At 32.4% G+C, this 17,781-nt stretch overlaps 1 long non-coding RNA gene across 1 annotated transcript in view; it reads right to left on the reverse strand.

The window, feature by feature from the left end:
• LOC149030854 (uncharacterized) overlaps positions 1-17,781 on the reverse strand; it is a 67,326-nt gene that overhangs the window by 21,463 nt on the left and 28,082 nt on the right. Inside the window, exon 2 of the long non-coding RNA XR_016178258.1 lies at positions 15,036-15,218. This is a non-coding gene — a long non-coding RNA (uncharacterized LOC149030854). The remainder of the gene's footprint in view (positions 1-15,035; positions 15,219-17,781) is intronic.

Here is a 17,781-nt window from a genome sequence, read left to right on the forward strand (position 1 = left end):
TTTTTGAAAATGCATCGATGCACCCGCTAGAGGCAGTTACACTTTTTTTTTAAATGGAACTTTATATTTTTTTTTTACATTATTCGATTCCTTTTTTTATTCTGCGTTAAGAAGTATTAAGTGAAGGTCATCGAAATATCAATTGTTTGCGAGATATTTGATGTTTTATATCAGCAATGTATTTTATTACAATAAGTGTTCGAATGTTCCTCCATTGCATTCTAAACATTTTCTAATGCGCTTTTTTACATTTTTCATTACATTTTTTAATTGATATTGGAACAATACATTGTTATACGCTCCTTTAGACCATGTATGTTCATTGCGTCTATTGAATATTCCATTATTCGTAAAAGTGCATTCATCTGTTCATAAAATTCTTTCTGCAAAATTTTTCCTTCGTTTGTACTTGTCTAAGAAAAAATTGATAAAAACGCATTCTTTTAATATTATCTCCCACATATAAAGTGTGTCCTTTCGAATAACGATATGGATGTGTATTCACGTCCTTTTATAACAGTCGATGATTTAAAGGAGCGTATAACAATCTATTATTCCAATATCAATTCAAATCAATGTAATAAAATACATTACTGATATAAAACTTCAAATATTTCGTAAACTATTGACATTTCCATGGCCTTCACTTAATACTTTTTAACGCAGAATAAAAAAAGGAATCGAATAGTGTAAAAAAAATCTAGAATTCTATTTAAAAAAAAGTGTAACTGCCTCTAGCGGGTGCATCGATGCATTTTCAAAAAAAGTAAGGTCAAAGAAAGTTGACATTTGTTGTGCCATATAACTTTTTCCTTTATCATTTTTCTCTATTGTTACTTAAAAACAAGTTATTACTCGTCCCCGTTACAAGAATCACCCTGTATATATAACAAAGCTGCAGCAACACGTGGCTTGAGCACCTTGTTTTGTAATAAATTAGGATGGAATTCGTAAAATAATAATACACGAAAAAATAGAGAAAGTAAGTTTATGTTATAAATAAATCTGAAAAGAACGTGTGACTTGAAAAAAAATTGAAATAATTCCAAATAATAATTAAAATAATATTAGAATAATAATTAAACAAAGTTGACTAATAAATCTCGAAAATGACTCAACCTAGCAACAAAATACTGATGTCAAATTGTAGTCCTGAATTTTTCATGCATTTTTTCTCATCCACTTTTCTGCTATTATCACACTTTCTGAGCTATTTAGGTGGCAAGAGCTGGTGAATCACCCTGTATATGTGTAGATTATTTTATCTTCAAATTATTTACCGAACGAAAAAATTATTTTCCAAGAAACGTCTTTTTATAACAATATCTTTCATAAAGTTTCTTTATTTTTCTCTTTTATTTCTCCTTTAAATAGAACGAATTCGAGAGAAAACATAGTTTCTGCTCGCTTTAATATCTCATATTATAATACCCTTTGTCTAGAAAATATTAATTTCAAATCTTAAATGGCCTGAAGCGAACGCTAGCTATACAATCTAGAATAAAAGTAAACGAGATCTTTAATATCTACTTAATTGCAGTCTGTTCTCATTACATTCGATGAAAGCTTCTTCGTTTAAAATACACGTGCAATATCGTTCTTATACAGGACTTCGAACCTTCTCTTTTGCAAACCGATGTTGGAAATATCATATCTTTGCTTTGGAGAGTAGCCGTTCCGTATTTACACTTGCTACTCAATCTTGATTCTGAAGAAGGATCCTTCCTTCACAATATTCTTATCGCACTTGTGTATTTACGGATGTTTTATCGGAACATAGTGTGTATCAAGTTTTTATGGAATAACCTTCTCGTCGTGAAACAACCATTTCTATGTAAAAAAAAATAAACATTTATATTTATTATCGCTTCTGTTATTTTCTTATAGGTAAAAAAATCTTCAAAAATGATTAATATAGTAAATATTAACAAGATATGTAATCTTAAAAATAAAAAAAAAACAAGATTGTAAAAAATTATAAAAGTAAATACAAAAAATATTACAAGACAGAAAAGAACTTATTTACAAAAACATATATTTTCTGTGTAAAATTCGTTCGAAAATCTATAGCGAAGGATAGAAAAAATGTCATCTTTATTCCCACAGTCGAATAATACATCTCATGCGTCATCTTTCGATTTACCTGGAATAGACGCAGGTGAATGACAATACTATTGCGAAAATCGTGAGTCAAAATTACGAAGCATTACCGGAACGATAACCCCATACGAAACTCCCACGGTTGATTCCTATTCAAATAGGACCGAATGATCGAAAACGAAGAAACATCGAGGGATCATTGGAAGTGAGTTTGGAAAGGAGTGAGAGAAACTTTCGTCTATCCCACGCTTCGCGCTTACGGATGAAAAAATCCATCTAACGTTCAACAACCTATGCTATCCTTTCTCCTGAAAACTGCGCTTTTTCAAAGGATCCTGACCACTCCCTACCATTGGATAGGGGAATGCAGGTATACCACAGAATACCTATTCTAGTATATCGACGTTTACATAAGAGGGCGAACTTATTTAATGCTACGAGAAACGAAAAAAATATTACCTTCGAAAGAGTTGCGTTAAACCTTCGTTTCTTGTTGCAATAGAACGAGTTAAATCCGAGGAGAATACATAAATGGATCCGAGCACAATGTTTACTTAACATTTCTATCCAAATGGTCACTTAAACGTGAGAAATATTATGAAAAGTTCTTTCATAGAAAATACTTGTTTTCTTTATCAAGGCCAAGTAAATAAAAATTTTATTATTTTTATTATATACTTATATAATTAATCATTAAAAATTTAATCGAATTTCTGGCATAATCTACATATGTTCCAATAGTTATGAAAGTTAACAAATTGTAAGTCAAAAACTAACAAAAAATTTCATTAACAATTTATATTATAAAATAAATAATTTTGTTTTTTTATTACAAATAGAGGAATATATATATATATATATACAATCAATTCTCAGCCGAGAATTATAAGTAATAAAATAAATAAGTGAATAAATTTTTTACAAATTTGTTGACTTATTGCTAGTCTGCTTCTAAAAATTATCTATATAAATAACAATATCGTTATAGACAATTTTTTCAGATTATCCTCTTGACGTCCTGAAAAAAGAAAATATGATATGAACCGCACGAGTGGTGGCCAAAAGTTTGGGGATGTACGACAGACTGCATGCATCGTACCGGATGTGAATACGGTCCGCACGCAAGAATTTCCCCGAAAATAACGTGTCCATGTAACATCGCTTATAGCTCCTCTATGTTTTGCAACTCTAAGCGTGGGAAGATAGTCCACCCTACGCCGTTCTATATATTTCCACCCGTACCCCCACTTCTTTTTACCTGTTTAAGGGACTCGTCGAAGATGAAATAGTATCTAGACACCGGGGGGATGAAATTAGACGGCTTAGCATTCAGAATGGATGAGGGGCCTTTCGGACTGCTTTCGATAATTTTCTAAACTTAATTCCCTTTCGCTACTGACCCTTCGAGAAACTCCCTTCGTAAAGGGTGTATGATCATATTGTACGCTTTTCGATGCGCGCTAGTAATAGGATTTCTCTCTAATCTACGATATATCCTCTATCGATATTGCTAAATCGATATATATATATATATATATATATATATATATATATATATATATATATATATATATCCTTCGAAGGAATGTCCCTTAAAATGCTTCCTTACTCTCGATTTTCCGCTTCTACGATTCACCACTGTGCAAGAGAATTTACTATCGAGAAATAGGTATTACGAAAAATAAAAATAGATCAAGAAAGAGAGAGAGAAAGAGAGAGAGAAAGAGAAAGAGACAAAGAAAGAGAAAGAGAAAGAGAAAGAGAAAGAGAAAGAGAAAGAGAAAGAGAAAGAGAAAGAGAAAGAGAAAGAGAAAGAGAAAGAGAAAGAGAAAGAGAAAGAGAAAGAGAAAGAGGAAGAGGAAGAGAAAGAGAAAGGAAGAGAAAGAGAAAGAAAGAAAGAGAAAGAGAGAGAAAGAGAAAGAGAGAGAGAGATAGTTCTGTTATTAATAAAATTCTTGACGTTACTTCGATAAGCGATGAATAGTCGACAAACGTTTCGATGGTGACATCTATGATACATTCAAACTGTAACATCTCTATTCTAATCTCTTGTCCATATCTGTCAGCACGTTTTTCGATGATTCCAAGCGGAAAATCGACACCTACAAGAAGAAAGTGTACACCTACTAAAAAAGAGGGCGCTCCATTTTTAGAAATATCCCTAGAAAATATTCCATATTAAACCATTTCTTCTTCGCGAACAAATATGACGTTATCTCGAATCTCGGAACATCGCTAGCCTTGTTAGAAAAACGACTGGTTCATCTGGAACTTTCCGTTGAGTATTTGAAAAAGGACGACTTCCCACGACATCTACGTACAGGTAGAATTTTCTGGGTTCCTATAGGATTGTGTTTCACAATTAACAAATATAATATTACTCAACCTACGTCCGGCCGATGCTTGACCAATCTCACCCTCCTCTTCCTCATTTGATAAAGGAAGAGCGAGTAAAGTTTTTTATTTTTCAAGAATTCATCGGTCGCTTCTAGAAGGACGGAAGGGCATCGATTGCGCAAATACAAGAGATCTGTTCCTTTTTCGTTCTTATGAAAGGAAGCTCTTCGGTATCGAATTACTTGCCTGTGCAACGAATCTCGAGTCGTTTCTTACATACAAAAAAATTTCAATAATATTTTCTCTATAATTGCCCATAAATATAAAAATGGTCTAAGAAAAAATTAAAAAAAAAAATGAGTTTATCAGTTAGTTACATCACATTATTTTAAATTAAATTAATTCAATACAATTTTTACAATATTGTCAACAATGAATAGTTAGATAGTGATTGTTATTTCAATATTATATAAAATTCATTTAGTAATCAAATGTAATCCTAAATATCTCAAAATAAAACATACATGACTTTAGATACTTTCATATTTTTTGGCATACATGATTGTAGAAAAAAATTTAACGAAATATTATATTTGCAATATACACTAAGAGAAAATTAAATGAAAAATGAATGTGGGACGAACGCCTCCATGCCAAACTTGATAAGCATTCGTGAAAGGGAGCTGGTCGGTGAGCCCTGGATAGCTCAATTGGTTAAAAGAGCAGTCGCCCGGAAAGCGAAAGATCCGTGGCTCGAGTCCCGGTCCAGTCAGTCCAGCGGTCCAGTTTTTTTTCACGAATCTTACATGAATTATAAAAGGAATACGTTTAAATTCACTTCTGTAAATACGCGATTTCAATTAACGTGATTATTTGTTTGACAAGAAGAGGTAAAGTAAAAATTGAAAAATTAAATAGCATTAATAAAAAACCGTAAGATTGCGGTAAATCGACGAAATATTTATGTTCAGAATGTAGTAGGTCAATAAAAACTAGTAATATGAAAAATTTAATTGACTTTGCATATATTTACTTTACGTAGGATTATTAAATGCACTTAGTTTAAACTAATCTTCGAACACTTTAATAATAATCTATCTATTTTAAAATAACCAATATAACATAAGTTATGATAATGGAAACTATCTTTAATAATTTATTTTTTTATTTTTTTACTCATATTACAAGTAATTTTAATAAAAAATATTTCAATAAAAAAAATATTAACAATAATAATTTTTTTAATTTTAATAAAAAAAATTTTAATAATAATTTTTTTAATTTTAATAAAAATGATTTTAATACAAAAAAATGTTAATTAGAATATTTTTGCCAATTTTAATAACAAAAATGTTGTATTTATAATCTGATATAATTGTTTACTTAACCAAATATTTAAAGAAAATTATTTTGATATGAGAGTTCATATATCCTATATGAGAGTTGAAAAGTAAAATAAGAAAAGAAGTCAAAAAAATTCTATTTTGTTACAATGAGAAATATATCTAGCAAGTCAAGTACCTCCCGTGGAGCGAGAACAATAGTGGCTACTATGATTATATCATGTAACGAGTTAGTCTTATAAAAAAGCCACTACTCATGCGAATCTTTTAAACTTCACACCTTTTTCTTTTACAAGGTAATTTTCCTCGGTTTATTCACCTTCTATTTAAACTCCGAATGTTCTTTACGTTAGCACAAAGGCACTAATACCGTTTCACTTATTCTTTCGTTATTCTTTCAAGCCCTTTTCTTAAACCTTTTCAAGACTATTTTGAAAATTGATTTGTTATTTACCAATCCCTCTTTTCATTCAACTCTGTGTCGTCTATTGATTGGTCGAAAATGTAAAATGAAGGAATTATAAAAAAAAATCATCATATATATCTATTCAAAATAAATATTTTTTAAATAAAAATTAATTTAAATATGGATTTATTTATTTATTCGTAAGGATTTACGTAAGCAAATTAACAAATTTGGAGCCTAACATACACCTTTTTTCTATCAAACTCACTTTTATTTAAAAATTAAAGAAACAAAAATGAAGTTTTAAATATATGCATTATTCTGACAAAAATTTATAAAAACAAAATAATACTTGAAAATAAATTATCTACAATACAAAAATAAACTTATCGTTCAATATAATAGATAGATGTCTCTACATATTCTAAAACTAAATTGAAAAAATATCTCTTTTTGCCCAAGCCAATTAACAATATCTTAATGATTCATTTGAATAATGTTATTATTTCTATATATTTTACATTATTTTAAATTTTTTACAGAATTACAAAATATACTACGACGCCCTTTCAACTATCTTAACAAAACCGGAGCACACCAGGGCGCCGCAACGCAAAGCTTAGGAATCGTTGGGTTAGGTAGCTCGATGACTAGGATGCATCGTTTAACGATCCTTTTCTCAGATATTGCTCCAACAGTGAATTCTTTTTCCCATATCCAAAATAACCGCTAATCTTTAAACATTTTTCATGTCATGTCTTGGTTTTGTTCGACATCTCATGGGGCCTGACTTTACCTCGTGAGAGAGGCTTAAAGAGTTAGAAACTCTTAGTCGATCAAGCCGCACCCAAAATGCATTAGATCCTTTAATGGTTTTTTTTTCTTATTTTGATATCCTTTTGAATCTAGGGAAATCAACATTTCTATTGTTATTTTCTTTTTTATAGAAATTTCAATCAATCTTTACAAATTAGCTATAGATAAAATATACAGTGAGTAATTTTAATATTTCAACATTATAAAATATTTATTTTGTAGTATTATAATTTTTTCCTTTTATAAAATTTATACATAATTTAAAATATTTGATATATTTTATAAATCAACAATAATGTTTGATTTTAATATTCGAATACTTAAAAATGTAGCAATTTATCGTTAAGTTAATTTTATTTAATTGTATAATTATAAAATTATAGACAAAGAAATTTTATTATATTACAAAAAAAAAGTAAAAAAAAAATTATCATATGCTTTTCGAGCTTGTTTCATTGGTTGAAATTTAAAAAATCAATTGAGTAATACCTATACAAAAGAATTAAAAAAGTATTAATTGAGATAAATTTAATTAAGGAGCATTTTTGCAGGTTTTCATTACTTTCCTACTTTTAATTTGATATGAGTACTTTATTCATATGTTTTGTTTCTAGCTAAATACAATTTTTACGAATTTTTTTGAAAATTTAATTTTTTAACATTCGAAAAGATATTTCTAAACAGACAATCTCTGAAACTAATAACAATTATTTCAGACTGATGATTTCTTACGAAGGTTAAACCTTGGACCGTTTTTTTTTATTAGGGTCAATTGAAAAAAAATCCGCTCGATATTTAGAGTCAAAGAAGCTTTTATGTTGTCGTAAGACATATTTTTAAAATACAATAGCATAAAAAAATCGTAAAAGTCAAGTCTAATTTGAGCGTGACCTGAGCATTGTATAAAAAAAAAATTAAATAAACGCTACACGAGTTTTTTGAAACTTAAAAATGTATCGAAGTAAATTAGAAAGCGTCTAAAAAAGAACGATAGTGTTCGAGTTTTCTACATAGGTAAGTAAAAGAAAGTTCCAAGAAAAAGAACTGTCTTCGAAAAAGATAAAAAGGAAAGAAAGAAAAGAGAAACGACGTTTCAGTCCGATCGAGATAGAAAAGGAGATCTTTAAAAACGAACGTTTTTCTTTTCCTGCACTCATCGTTATCTCCTCGATAACTTTGAGAGAAGACTAGGGAACTGGTTATTTGCGGATTTTCGAAAAGAGTCCATCTCCGTCATGTAGGTGTAGAATAGAAGTAGGAAAAGTGACGAGAGCAAACAGGCAAATATTGTGCAGCCGTTGTCGCAATATTATCGTTCCGAAAGGCATGTGTGAGTCCACGCAGCAACCAGTCGAAGCGATACGCTTCTTTGTGTCTCTTCCTATTTGAGCTCGTCCTTTCCATTCTCATCTTCGTCCTCGTCCTCTTCCTCATTCTTTCCCCCTCTTTTTCTTCATCCTTTTCCTCTTCATTTCATCCGTCTTCTTTGGCGTTATGAGCCGTAGGCTTGCAAACAGATAACGCGAGAACCGAGTGGTTTAGCGTCTAGGTTTGTTTGATTTTGAGCTTACGTAGATATACCACGTGTGTAGCTCGTATTATAGAAACGCACGCTGCTTGTATAGGATCATGAAAAAAACTCAAGAAAAAGCGGAAAAAAAGAAGAAAACTTATCACACCTTCACATTTCTCGTTATAATTTTCTTTTACCAAATCGTCAATCAATTCGTAAACCGTATCTCTTCCAATGGTATATTTTTTCTTTTCTTCTTTTCTTCTTATCTTTTATGTCGGTATCCTTAAAAAAAAAAACTGAACCTTTGGATCTCGTTCGAGCGTGGAAAGTTTTAGCAATGCGACTTGATGTTATGTCATAGTAACTTTCTTCTTTTTGTTTTCTTTAACATGCGTAAAAATCTAGATCAAATGCGCCCAACATTTATTACTTAAGGAATGGTCCTCCGAATGATTTATGAGTTTTTGTACTATGTACGGTCAAAAACGTTCTTGACCACCCGTTGAATCAATGTTTGTCTGTGAATTAATACGTGAAAAATGCTGCAAGGTCAAAATATAGGTAGACGATTTTTAAAAACATAATACCGCTACTTTCTTCTTTACGTTTTCGGAAAGATTGAACTTTCTTTACTCCTATGTAGGATTTAAAAATATTTATGTAACTAAAAAATATTACTAATAAGACGTTCAATGATGAATAGATATTTTTTCCAAAATTACTTTGCGATTAACTTTCCACTAGAATATGACAGAAATCGTCGTTCTCATAAAACTGAGTAATATGGATTATATCGAAAGCAAATGTAATATCGTGTTACGATAGAAATATCTGAGAAGATGAGATTGACACGTGCGGTCTTTGAAAGGGTAGAAAACTCGTTGCAACTTACTTTGTAATATCTTCTTCATAACGATGTTGATAATCGGAAGAAAATATCATCAAGGGTAGAACACGAAATTTCATGACAAAAAAATTAATTACGCTTAACATTACAGTTAGGTCAGTTTTATCGAATCTGTGTTCTTAAATACTATAGAAATACAAAATAAAAGAAAACGTTATAGAAAACTAATAAAAAAACATCTTGACGTTTCGACGGTTTCGCTAGTCTGCCCTAAAGTAACCAAAAACAAAACTAAAGTAACAGAGCATCTAAATTCTGCGATTCTATCGAGAGACGATAGTCCTTTAGAAAAAATATAGAATTTAAATAATAAATAGGGCCTCCGACTGGAATAAAAGTTAACTTCTAACGGTACAGGTTCACATACAAATGGTTTCAACATATCTTTCTCTTGAAAACAAGAAAGAGCAAGAAAAGAATTTCTTTTCTTCTTACAATCTTAGACAAAAAATTTTTAAGAAGACAAGAAAACCGGAGAAAGTACCTATATGAAGTGTCTGGAAAATATAACAATAACTTTGAACGAAATCTAATAACATGAAGTAAAAATTGTTTATCATCGTATTATTAGATATTAAGTAAGTAAATTCACTATTGTTTTTATTATTTTATAATTAACTCTATATAAATATTATATTTATATCTTATCTTTTTATTATTCTCTTTACGCGTTTAAGTCACTTTTCCACTAACACCTTCACACACTTATTCGATATTATCGAAAAGGTCACATTTTTTACTGCGTCTGTGGAGTCAGCAGCACACGGAGTTTTTACCTTTTGTTTCTCTGGATGGGACCACTCATTCATATTACTAGCTGTGTCCACGTTATTTGACTTTAGTGATCGAACAAGAAGTAATAATCCAACAAAGCTAAGTCGTTTACTGTGTGTATTATATTTATATAAAATATAAGTAGTAAAATATAAATTTATCGAGAGAATACGAAACAAGAAAAATATCGAAAAGAATTCTGACATAATATAATATTATTCGCTGTAATATCATATTCGTACCTTTATAAAACTGGAAAAAAAGAATAAATTCCGTTCAAGTACTATACTCTTCATCGGGAATATGAACGTCATCGTCATAGAAAATCTCTTTACTCTTTTGAAAAATAATGGCTTATTCCCTTTACTAAGAGCTTCAATGATACTGTATATTATAGCATCGTTACATCACTATCCTGTATATCAAAAATGTTTTATGTGTTGGCGATCAATAGGAGTAAGAGAGAAGAAAAAAGTAAAGAAAAGAAATAGAAAAAAGCGAGACAAAAGAAAACGCGTATGGTTCTTGCTTTTTCTCCGCGACATTATGCGGTTTATGATCGACATATAGACGAAACAGTAGCCGTTATAAAGTGAGACATGATCCTTGTTACGACCTCGTAAAGAAACCTTTTAACGTGTCCACCTCGTACTTCGATTCGAAACGCAGCACAACTCGAACCATCGAAAACGCATAATACGCGTACTTGTTAGCCAATAGAAAGCTTTCAAAAACTGTAGAAAGATCTTCATTTTTGTTCGTAATTTAATCCATTTCTATTAATTTCCAATTATGCATTCTTTAATAATAAACGATACTATAAAAATTTTAAATCAAAGTTTCATATAAGATTATCTTAATTTAATGAAAATTGTTTAATTCTTAGATCTTATTTCAATTTGTACTAATTTATTTTATATTATTATAATCAATATCAGTTTATGATCTTTAAAAAAATGAAGCTTTAAAATGTTTGAATATAATTTTTGTTTAATACGGTATAATATATTGAATATGAAGCAGTGACAAAAATATGATTTTTCTGTTCATTCTTTCGTCTTCCTTTCTGGTCCTACACTTTGACGCGCTTGTCAAAATAATATTTGTCTACCTTCAGGAGGCTTCGACGAGGGCTTTGTCGCTTATACGTACCAATACTTAACCCACATAGCTTATGAGAGTTATGGATATTATGATTGTCATATTTTGTCAACTACTTTTTTCTGTAACAAAAGGGCTGCCACCGTGGAAGGTTGACAGAACCTAACGTTACATCGAGCATCCCTTTCTTATAATATCGGACTAGGATCAAACATAATATACTAGCACGTAGATGGAGTACAACAGTTGAAGCCGGAAGTTTTGATGGTTCTAAATTCGATATGTCATTCCACTATATGACATTGCAGTTTGTCAACCATCAAAATTTTTATCTTCTCACGAAGACCTTTTTTTCCATTTTCGATATGCTATTTGCAGCATTCGTTTTTGATTTTTGATTTCGCTGGGATTTTACGTTTTCAAAAGCGTCAAAAATCATGATTACAGTATCAACTAATATTAATGAGTTGAAAAATTTCGAGGGCTTGTAAGTAGACACGATAAATAAATAAAGTAAATATTCTGACAAAAATATATTTTCCAATCTATATATTTTTAATCGTAGTCCTATTTTCACGTGATCACGCACGCAGCAAGGATCATAAACTCCATCGCATGTTTCTTCGTTTATATCAAACATCGTAATGAACTGCAGCATTGAATCACATGAAAATAAAACAATAATTTATCGAACCCTACTGAAATTAGGCACATCGATTGCATGAGGGTGCAACCGACAATGATTACAACCCATACGATGGACGATTCAAAGTATTCTAGATCAAAAAGAAGAAATCTACTACTACTACTACTACTACTAATACTAAAATACATGATTTCTAATTGTTCATGAGTGTACATTATACCACTCAAAGAAAAGAAAAGAAAAGATGCGAAAAAAGACTGCTCAAAATAGGTGAATTGTATAGATAGAAACTATTGTGATGTTTGATAATATTGATTTGTTTAATGAGCTTCGAATACCTGCTGTAATTAAGAAAAAAATATCTATTCACTTTGATAACACAAGAAACAAACATAAAATGTTATACCTGTTACAAAATAAACCAAAAGATAAAAATAAAAAGGTAGATAAGAGAAAGTAAATTTTTGACTCAGCAGAAGAATCATATTCGTCCAGGTGGCAGGTGTGAATTAAGCGAAATATCTCTAAATATACATGAATCCACAAAGCAAAAGGCAAGCATTTCCGCGGAGGGCCAGACGCGTTGCAAGTCAAGCTGCTCGTGAGCAGCCAAGAATCCCCTTTTTTCACGCCCTCCGCCTCTCACGCGCCGATGAAAAATGTCTCGAATCATTATTTTTCTGGCCTTCGAAACCACCAGGATGGTCGTCGAGCAGCTAGCCGTTCATTCCTCTGTCTGTCCGTCCTTTCGTAAATACATTCGTTCGTCGTTTCGCCCTTTTCTCATCTCCCTTTTTCCAGCATCCAGACGAATCGACGGTGGTTGGTGTTGCGTTCGAGATGAAGGGAAAAACCGAAACCATCCCGACTAATAATTATTATCGACGGCAGGCGAGTGCGAGTGCGTGACTATGATAAATCTACTATGGCTACTCGGAATTTATTACGCGGCTGGCGCGAATGCGATTTCGCTCCCGCAGTAGTTATTCCTAGAAGTTCGAAAAGGAAAGTGCTTTTTGGAAGGGTGCCTATCGAGTACGATACGATGGGAGTCATCGGGGGTGGCCGTGGTATTCGACCAATCGAGTTCACCACACGGTAATAAAAATATTGGGGAAAAACATTGGCATGGCCGTCGGACTCTTTATGGCTGGTATACACATATGCGAGAGGATTTTCGACCATTTTCCGAAATCCACAAATGAAATCATGTTTTGATTCTTCTGTAGTTTGTTTTTCCAAAATAAAATACTTTAATTTAAAAAAAAGAAACATTATTTCGTAGACTTTATAACAAGATCATTTTCATCGTGTAATAAATGAGATATACTTGCTCAACTTTATCCTCGATAACAAGAATAATGGACTATATCTTTTTCTACCTCTTTTTTCTGTTTCCGTTCATGAAAGCTTTTAAGCAGTGACACTAAAGGAAAAATAACTACCGAACCAAAACACCGGACTTAGTCCAAGGATCTCACTTTGCAACGTGTCCACTAGAATGGCCCTCCTTAATCTTTTTCCCTCTTGGCATGTTACATTTTTGTCCAAGCTCCTTCTATTTAAAAAAAAAACCTGACTTTAGGAACCTACACATGATAGCATATATTATCCCCCTATGACTTTTTTTTTTGTTCATTGACACCCCCAGTTTTTTTCTTTCTTTTTTTCCTTGATCTTTCCCCTCCATTCCTTTCTCTATCTATACGAGAAGACCCCCTCCCTTGAAAAGCTTCAAAGATCGTGATTGCCTTGTCTTTACATTGGCATCAGACGCGTGCTCAACACGAGCTATAAGCTTGCCTTTTTTATATCATCCTTTTCCTATTTTTCTTCCGTTAAGCTTAGGAAAGGGGGTAAGAAAGAAAAAAAGAGAAAAATAGACAAAATATCCCGTTCTTCATTTTATCTAAATTATTTTCTTCTCATCCTCATCGCGTTCAGGATCTCAACAAGCGATCGTCAGGGGGCGAATTATACAAGAGAAGAAAGAAAGAAAAAAAAGAATTCACAATGAGACCCTATTATTACCGAGGTGGCTGGCTCAGGTAGATAAGTTCTCTTTTTAGACTTTAAAGATAAGAGTACTGTCTTAACATCGAACAAAAACTATACTACCTTCATCTTTTCATTTTGACTCAATTCTTAATGAAATGTTGTATAAAAATAGTTTTATTAAATACATTTGTTTTTTTATTTATAAAAAAAAAATATCCACTAATAAGAACGATGAAAGAAAACGAATTCTCGACTGTAATTGTCTTTAATGCCCCTAAGGATAAACGTCACTGGTGAAAGAGACGTTATTCTCGCATTACGAACCATGTTTTCGTGAATGAGTAATTTAATCCTATTTTCTAAGGTAGACAACAAAGAACCACCACCAGCATCACCACTAGCGTTGGCGTGCGCGGGTGTGCCCCGCGCAAAAGAGAAAGTATTAGCTACCAAAAGCCAGATGCTTCGGCGGCATTAAAAAACAGAAAGAAAAAAAAGAGACAGATTGAAAAAAATAATAGGAGGAAAGAAGGAGGAGAGAGAAGCGCGTGCCAGGATCGAACAACTAAAAATACTAGAACGCCCCTCGTGAAGAACAACCACGCCCGCTATAAATGTCTGGTCGAACACACCTTCCCAACTGAAAATATCTTAAATACCTTCGCTTCTCTAAGGACCCTCTTGTCTTTCGATTTACGCAATAAATAAGTGTCCTTGATTCCACTAATTAGTAAGGAACCGATTCATCGGTGCGGATCAGTGAACATAAGTCAAATATTTGTAGACGACTAAAAGAAGCTCTTTGCAATCTCTAATTAATGAAGAAAAATCGGATAAAGTTTGCCAGTATCTATGCAACTATAGATCGAAAAAATGAAAATAATTAATGGATTACTAATAATAAGATTTTGTCATATTATAATGTCCTATAATATCCCTATCTCTTATAAGAGAACCGTTAATAATCATTCTAAGTCAACTAATTTGTAAATGATTTAATAACCTTGTTTAATCGAATTTAAGTTATTTTTCAAAAAATCTATTAAAATGAAGAAGAAAAACAAAAAAATTTTATGAAAGAGTATACCTACGGAAAAGATCCTTCCGTTGATTTTATTTTTCACGTCATCGATTTCTCAGGTTAATCTTGATGAAGAAGAAACTCGTTCAAGCTATCGTTGGTCCAGTAATGGATTGAAGGGTAGCGTTCTTCCTCGTTATAAAGCCAGGAATGAATCCCCGCCTTCTGTCTTCTAGGCTCGTGCGATCGTCACCTATAAAAAAACATCCTCGATTCTCGTCGTCGACAGGAGGGCCAAAGAAGAAGAAGAAAAAGAAGAGATATACAAGAAGAGCACGTGCCGATGACACATTGTCTCCCTATTTTTCCCCTTCTTCTCCACATGTTACCTATCCCGTCGATGTCGGTTTACATATTTTTAACCATCTTTTTTTCTCGACCATCACCCCTTGGGCACGCTTTCAGCGCGAGTTCTCTACTTTTTATCGAGATCTTTCCGATGTGAATATATATATATATATATATATATATATATATATATATATATATATATATATATATATATATATATATATATATATATCTTTCTTTCTTTCCTTCGTGTTATCGTGTATCCTCTCTCTTTTTCTATGCTCCGCACCCCGAAAAGTGGATATTTTTGTACGAGCCAAACTGACGAAAAAAGCGCGGATTCGTTACACGAATCGCATCGAGGGTGCAAAACGACTGAAATTTAAACGCGAGAAGGTTACGAGAACGGGAGGGATAGAGAAGTGTGTCCGTGTATGTATATATGTGGAGAAAGAGAGAAAGAAAGAGTGAGAAAGAGGGAGAGAGAATGAATAGAAAGAAAATCCGGACTAAAACATGAAGAGTCGCGAAGGGAGAACGAAAACCGCGCATCTGCGTATGCCCATAGTAGAAAGAAAGAAAGAGAAAGAAAAAAAAATGAAAAAAGGAGGGGGCAAGAATGGGAAGGGGCAAGAGAGGGAGAGATTGCAGAAGACTCGATGAAAAAGGGGGAAACGAGTTACGTCGTCTTTCTCTCAAAAAAGTGGAAATTTGGCGAAAGCAGAACGAGAGAATGTAGAATGGGATTCGATATGTACCCTTATTATGCTTTCCACACATGCTAGTGAAAAAGAGAAAAAAAGAGGAAAAGATAAAATCAATATCTTGAATCCTTTTATCGAAAACATGTCATGCGAAGATCATAATTTATCTCTTCACGCTATAATTTGAATCGTCATAAACGAATCTCTTTTATCCTTTATTTTTTTATTGAAAAATTATATATTGCGAAGCTGAAAAGTATACATACGCATTATAAAAAAAAATAGTAATAAGTATTTTTATTATCGACAGACACTTCGTAAAGATAAGAAGAATATATTCTTAAGGTGTGGAAGATACATACTCTATTATAAAATTCTAGTAAAGGTTTCAACGTGAAAAATCGTTAATCCATGAACTATTATACTAACGCGTAGTACGTTATCCAGCAGCCAATCAAGTATCTGAGCAAGTCTCGAACTAAGTTTATGTGCCATAAAATAGGAATTGCTGCCAAGTCATAAGGGATAGTATCCTTCTGATATACATGTATATATGAAAGAGGGGAATAAGTTTGCTATAAGTGTTTCTAATGTTTCTCTGTGTGCCAAAATCAAGTCGCAATTGATTTGCGATCGAACTACGAAAGTGCAACAATACGAATCTAATGTCATTCGAGAGTGAAAATTTTTTTTAACAAGGAATCTTTTTTTTTAATTTACTATAGAATTGAATAAACAATTATCCTTTGTCTCTATTCAATCAATTAAATTCCACGTAGTGTCAACCCCTTTCTAAAATGTAATTCTGATTTCAGCCAATGACGATATAGCGGGATTGATGCTCGAATGGCAGTGTTGTGACAGGAGCAAGAATTGACCCCTCTTTCAATGAACGAAAGGGTGAATGAACGAGGTCAGACGTGAGTTCTTCGAGGGACTGTGTTGTGTAAGGGTTGAGATTGAACGATGGCGGTGTCGATTACAAAATGGCGGTAGATATAGCTTATCCAATTGAAGCTGAAATTTCTCTCTCTTTCTCTCTCTGTCTCTATCTTTCTCTAATTGTAAGCTATACCTTTTACAGTAGGAAGGATCGTATTTAATAATCGATTGAAGAAAAGGAAATAAATTGTCGGTGAAAGGAGATAACATTTTGTAATGCGTTTTATATTCCTCATAAGATTCTTTCTGTTTCCTGTCTTCTTCCGTTGTAGCGACACCCTCGCTTGATCTTAAAAGCAAGAAAAACAAAAAGAAAGATAAAAAAAGGGACAAGAGGAGGCTCTCTTTATTTTGCGACATGAATATTCTTAGAGGACTCGTAACTTGTTTCCTGTCATTTGAGAATCTATACGCTGGTCCGTTGGTGGCATAGCGCATAAATTTTCATAAAAACGAAAGGAACTAAGATGCAGTCTACCGCACATAATTCAGCGGAAACGTCCAACGGTGTGAGATAGGTGCGAACCAGGACCGTCTAATGAGACCCACCGGACTGTTTAGAATTCTCGATCTCGTCTCTTCCTAGGAAAATCGTACGACGCGATCTTTAGCAGCGTTCAGCGACTTTTAACTCCGTCAGATATCCGTTATAACGGCATTTTCTTGATTCTGAGAGACGCTTGTAAATTAACGCACGTACTATGAATCTAATGAAAATAACAAATTTGATTTTTCATCAAAAAAAGTCGATGTATCCCCTCAAACTAAAAACTATTATTACAAAAATGATTACAACAAAAGGAAAGAATAATAAAAAAA

The sequence above is a fragment of the Polistes dominula genome, unplaced genomic scaffold, assembly GCF_049000335.1.
Source record: "Polistes dominula isolate Pdom_NZ unplaced genomic scaffold, Pdom_raw_medaka contig_24, whole genome shotgun sequence".
NCBI lineage: Eukaryota > Metazoa > Arthropoda > Insecta > Hymenoptera > Vespidae > Polistes > Polistes dominula.